Raw genomic sequence first — 6000 nt, forward strand, 5'->3', positions numbered from 1 at the left:
CTTCCAAAATTTCCCTCATTTTCCTGTGTTCTTCTAAGCCCTCTAAACTTTTTAAACCTCTGCCTGTTACCCAGTTCCAAAGCCACTTCCACATCTTCAGGTATCTTTATAACAATGCCCTGGTCCTCGATATCAACTTTCTGTATTAGTCCGTTTTTGTGTTGCTATAAAGAAATACCTGATTTTGAGTAATTTACATAGAAAAAAAGTTTAATTCGCTTACAGTTCTGTAGGCTGTACAGGAAGCATGTGCTGGCATCTGCTCAGCTTCCAGTGAGAACTCATGGAGCTTTTATTCATGGTAGAAAGCAAAGTGGGAGCCAGCATATCACATGGTGAGAGAGAAAACAAGAGAGAGAGGAGGGAAGTGCTACACTCTTTTAACAATCAGATCTTGTGTGAACTCAAAGTAAGAATTCACCCATTATCATTAGGACAGCACCAGACCATTCATGAGGAATCCACCTCCGTGACTCAGACCCTTCCCACTAGGCCCACCTTCAACATTGGAGATCATATTTCAACATGCGTTTTGGAGGGAGCACACATATAACCATATCACCATGGGAGTGCAACTGGTGGCTCTATGAGAAGAGAGAGAGAGAGACCTGAGCCAGCACTCTCAGCCCCCTTACCATGTAATGCCCTGCACCACCTCAGGGCTCTGCAGAGTCTTCACCAGCCAGAAGGCCCTCACCAGGTGTGATTCCTCGGCCTTGGGCTTCCCAGCCCCCAGAACTGTAAAAAATAAGTAGTATTTCTTTATCAATTACCCTGTTTCAGGTATTCTCTTATAAGGAACACAACATGCACTAAGACACTTCCCAAAGCAAATCTGTTCTTACAAGGCTCATTATGCCCTCCGGGCCCCATAAGTAGTGAGGCTGGCTTGTTTTGGTGTCTAGGGAATGGCTGAACCTTTGCTATTTTTGTTCATCTGGAATATCATTACACAATCCTTACAGAGGAGAGTATAGTTTTCATAACTGATACCTTATCTGTATCAATGTGGTTAGATGTATCTGTTGAGCTGTTTATGCTCTTTATCACACAGCACCATTGTGCTAATGGAAGGATTTAAATCAACCCTGAAGGGAATGATTAAGGTTTAAAACTAATTGTTCTATGAATTGGGATAAGTTATGGCATGTTATTTGCATATGTAAAAGCCACCCTAGGAATACTTTAGCTTCTCCCTTTTTGAATTAATCTTTGGAAAGAAAAGAACAAATGAACTATTCTAGAAAGGGAAATTTCCAGATCACTAATGTTAGTAGTTGGCTTTGTTTAAGTTCTGAAAAAAAATTAGGAGGCATAGCATTAAATAGGTCAGCAGGAGTGGAAAGGACATTTGGGGGCAAGGAAAACTGTACGAAATTGATTTTTAACCTTTTTTAGGGGGAGAATGCCACAGACCTCTTTGTGGATCTAATGAAAGTTATGAATTCAGACAAATGCACACAAGCACATACATGCAAAGTGCCACATGCATCCCTGCAGGGTACTCAGGCTCCAGGCCGCCCGCCCACCAGCTCCTAGGGGGATGCAGGGCAGCCAGTTAAGGCCCTCTAGGGCATGAGAGACTCAGATAACACTAGAAACACCAGCTGCATTGGAACAGATGGTTGATACTGGAGAAGACAAGGTTGGAAAACTAGATAGAAAATCTGGAATGCTGAGGTTAGGGGACATCACCCTGACGTACTGATGTACTGAGGATGAGGGCTGTTAAGTGTTTTAGGCAGGATGCACACTGAAGACCAAAGAAGGAATCCCAGATCTTGACCATGTCACCTTCCTGGGCTTTAATAGCCTCGTCTGTAAAATGTGAATAACAATGCATGATTTTCCTGTTTCATAAGAGTGTTCTCAGGGTCAGCATGAGAACAAATTGAGATAATGTAAGTGAAGGTGTTTTGTAAACTTTTCAGGTTATGAAAGTATAAAATGGTGTTTTAAGATAATTAGGTTGTAATGTGGTGGGTCTATACACTCACAGCCCTCAAGGATGGGGTAGAGAACGTTTAATGTGGCTTGAAACTGTTAGGGCAAGAGAATGAGAAAATCCATAGATATATTACAAAGTAAAACAGGTGGAATGAACTTACTGCTTTTGAAATAAAGGGTAATACTCCAGGTAGATTATTACCTTTTTGTGTGAATGGAAAGGTCTTGAGGAAGACTGGGGAGAAGATGAGAAATATTAATCCCTGAATGTTTCAGGAAGGCCCCTGAATGTTTCCAGAGGTCTTTCTTCCCAAACCAGATGGCAAATGAATTAGATTCTCTGTGAGTTGTAGAATATTAAATTTTATAACCAAACCAAATTGATGTCTTATGCCTGGAACCTATGCACTAGTGAGTCTACTGGGAACAGCTTAGATTATCTTCACTACTGATTCATGAAAAAGGTTTTGGCAGTTGGTCTCAGGCAAGGAATGAAGCCAGGAACAGCATTTGTCATACCAGATGGGCTGCCTCACCCTTTGGATAGAAAAGTTCACCTGTCTTATTCTAAAAACTACCCTGTGGTCTCTTAAATGGACCAGGGATGTTTGTCATATTCTATATTGATGAACAAGTCTTATTTATCCAGTGTCTATGAGCTTCTGAGACACTTAAGTTTGGTGCTAAGTATTACCTATCAAGCTGGATTTTTGGAGAAACTTAATGAAAACCCATGTGGACATCCAAAGGTCTGTTTGGAAGAAAAGATGGGAAGCTGTCTCATAGCTACTTTGGGAGAAAGAAGACATTATCAGAGGTTGGGAGTATACTGTATGCAAGACACAGGGAGCTCATCTATTCCAAAGAAGAGTAAATAAGAGATTTTCCCTTGTTTAGGGCCACAGAGGGACCTTGGTGTCTCGACACCAAAACGTAACTCCCATGGCCAGGCCTCAGTGGCTCATGCCTGTAATTCAGTGCTTTGGGGGGCTGAGGTGAGAAGGTCACTTGAGGCCAGGAGTTTAAGACTAGCCTGGGCAACATAGCTATGAAAAAATAAAAAATTATCTGGGCATGGTGGTGTGCACCTGTAGTCCCAGCTGCTCAGGAGGCTAAGGTGGGAGGATCACTTGAACCCAGAAGTTTGAGGCTGCAGTGAATTCTGATCATGCCACTGCACTCCAGCCTGGGTGACCAAATGAGACCCTGTCTCAAAAATAAACAAATAAACAGTAACTCCCTAAAATGCTATTTGGATAAAAAGTCATGGAGATCGCTTCTCCCCCACTTTCATCCAGCTGTTCCATGCTCATTATTTAAATTTAGATGAAATGTCACTTCCTCAGAGAGGCCTCCCACCTCCCTGAATAGCTCACCTCCTCCCTGGCCCCGACTCAGGGACACTGCCATGTGCCCACCTTGTTTCTGCACTGTTACTTGTTCAGGTTTGCCTCCTGAACACGTGAGCCCCACAGGGATCCTGTCTGTCTTGCTCACTGCCATACCTTCCACCCCAGCATGCGTCTGACCCATCTTTGTTGAATGGATCAATCTGTGAAGCTTTGGAAATAGTGAAACAAACCCCCATTTGCTCACCAGGTTTTACAATCCCAGGTCTTTCCTACTATTTATTCTGACACATCTTTTGGATTTTATTCTTATAAGGCATCTCCCTGTTCCCACTGCAGCTGTCCTAATTCAGAATTTCCTTATATTTGGCCCACTGCAATGAACTCTGGAATGTGTTGTCTGCCTTGGGTCTCCCTCCGCTCCAAACCATTCTGCAGTCTCTTGCTGGATCAGTTTCCTATTTCCTGTTCAAAAAACAAGCCACAGGGCTGACTTTCAATTCCCACGTACGTGTCTCTGCTTCCCAGCCTCTTCTTTATGTGCCCTTTGAGTCAGTCAAGTCCAAGTCTGTCTCCTCTTTGCCTACATAGCCTATGTTTTTCTGCCCCAACTCTTTGCTCATGTGGTTCTCTCTCTCTTTTTTCTAGAAATGGAGTCTTGCTATGTTGCCCAGCCTGGCCTTGAACTCCTGGGCTCAAGTGATCCTCCCATCTCAGCCTTCTGAGTACCTGGGATTACACCTGAGCTCAAGTGATCCTCCCATCTCAGCCTTCTGAGTAGCTGGGATTACACCTGGCTTGGCTTTCAAGTGGTTATTTTTACTTGCCCAAATATTAGTCAACTTTTAAGGCTCAATTGAAATATTCTGTCCTCCAAAAAGCTTTCCTTGAGTTCACTAAACTAATAGTAAGCTCAGCCTCCTTACACTTTTCTAACACTTTATTTGTTCCCCTCTTCTGGTATGACACACTTGATGTAATTGTCTGAACTCTCCCACCAGGCCATGAACTCCTCAAGCAGGGGGCTAAGTCTTAGTCACATTTGCCTTCCACAGCACGCTCAGCACAGGGCCTCGCATAGGAGATACTCAATAAGAGTTGTAGAACTAAAGACCATTTCAGAATTCTTGTTTGGGTTTAGTTTTATTTGAAGGCTAGGAAAGTGCAAAACATCCTGGAATATATTAGTCGTGATTATTGCTAAGGCAAAGAAATCTGTCCTTTGTTTTTTTTTTTTGAGATGAAGTCTCGCTCTGTCACCCAGGCTGGAGTGCAATGGCATGATCTCGGCTCACTGCAACCTCTGCCTCCTGGGTTCAAGCAATTCTCCTGCCTCAGCCTCCCGAGTAGCTGGGATTACAGGTGCCGGCCACCATGCCTGGCTAATTTTTGTATTTTTAGTAGAGACGGGGTTTCACCATGTTGGCCAGGCTGGTCTGGAACTCCTGACCTCAGGTTATCCGCCTGCCTCAGCCTCCCAAGGTGCTGGGATTACAGGCATGAGCCACCATGCCCATCCAGAAGTCTGTCCCTTATTTGAAGAACTGTCTGGCAATGGATTGTGGTTTGGTTGGTAAAAACAAATCACATAGAACTTTACAGTTTGCAGTGTGCTTTTAGCAGTTTGACTTCAACCAATCCTCTCAACCTTGTGAGGCAAACAGGCGTGTTATAAGTGTCTCCATTTCATAGTTCAGGAAACTGAGACTCACAGGGGATAAACAGCTGTTAAGTGGTGGAGCTGGTGCTGGGGGCCTGTGACTTCAGATGGCATGCTCTTTCCCTCTGCTGCTGTCCTCCTGCCCTCACCATGAGCTCAGTGGGCTGAGATGGGTGGAAACCCTGATCCATTTTTGCTGCATTTTTCAGAGATGGCTCCAGAAACTCCTGTATTTCCAGATGAGCATTCATCCTGGGTGAGAGAGATTGCACATACATGGGCTTAGCTTTCAGTTCAAGAAGCTGGAATGAAGAGCAATGCTGAAAAGTCATAGAGTTTGATTAGACAGTGATTGAGATGTTTTACGAATTAAGTGGAAAGGACCCTTCCCTGCGTACTATGAGCCAGTCAAGCTTAAGAGTCTTTGTGCCTAGTTTCCTAGTAGAAGGAGTCAGCAGCAGATAAAAGGAGTTCAGGCATTAGACTTAGGTGGACCTGGGTTCAAATCCCACCCTTACCACTCACTGGCTATCTGGCTTTGAGAAAATTACCTGTCTGAGTCTCCATTTCATTAATTGTAACTGAAATAGTCACTCTGATCATGTCCCAGATGCTATAAATCTATTATCCCATTCAATTCTCTTACAGATCCTAAGAAGTAGGTGTATTATTATTATTATTATTTTTTTTTTTTACTAATTTTTGCACTTTCTTCATTCTATAGATAAGAAACAGGTTCAGGGAGCAAAAGGTTTCCAGCAGCAAGAGGTTGCCAAGAAGATAAACACCAACCCACTTACCATCCAATATCACCAGCCACCATTGACATAACAAGGAAAGGAAAGCTGTCTCAGCAGGGTTCATGTGGTGGTCAGATAAGAAAATGTGTTTGAACTGTCTAGATGATATTAACTCGATCCCTGCTTATTTCTTTAAATAAATGTTTGTAAGTAAATAGGTATATCCAGGTATCTGTATTTCTTTAGACCATGTTTGGATGATAAATCTTTTGGTTAATGATGATGATTAGTCAGCCAAGTTCAT

At 43.1% G+C, this 6000-nt stretch overlaps 1 protein-coding gene across 1 annotated transcript in view; it reads left to right on the forward strand.

Annotated features, from left to right (window-relative positions):
• Nucleotides 1-5757, forward strand: part of LOC116460379 (testis expressed protein 56) — a 179595-nt gene extending 173838 nt beyond the window's left edge. The window contains exon 11 of the mRNA XM_058432654.1: nt 5681-5757. The gene's annotated coding sequence lies outside the window, so the exon portion shown is untranslated. The remainder of the gene's footprint in view (nt 1-5680) is intronic.
• Nucleotides 5758-6000: the final 243 nt, after the last annotated feature.

The sequence above is a fragment of the Hylobates moloch genome, unplaced genomic scaffold (genome assembly GCF_009828535.3).
Source record: "Hylobates moloch isolate HMO894 unplaced genomic scaffold, HMol_V3 SCAFFOLD_20, whole genome shotgun sequence".
In the NCBI taxonomy this organism is placed as follows: Eukaryota; Metazoa; Chordata; class Mammalia; order Primates; family Hylobatidae; genus Hylobates; species Hylobates moloch.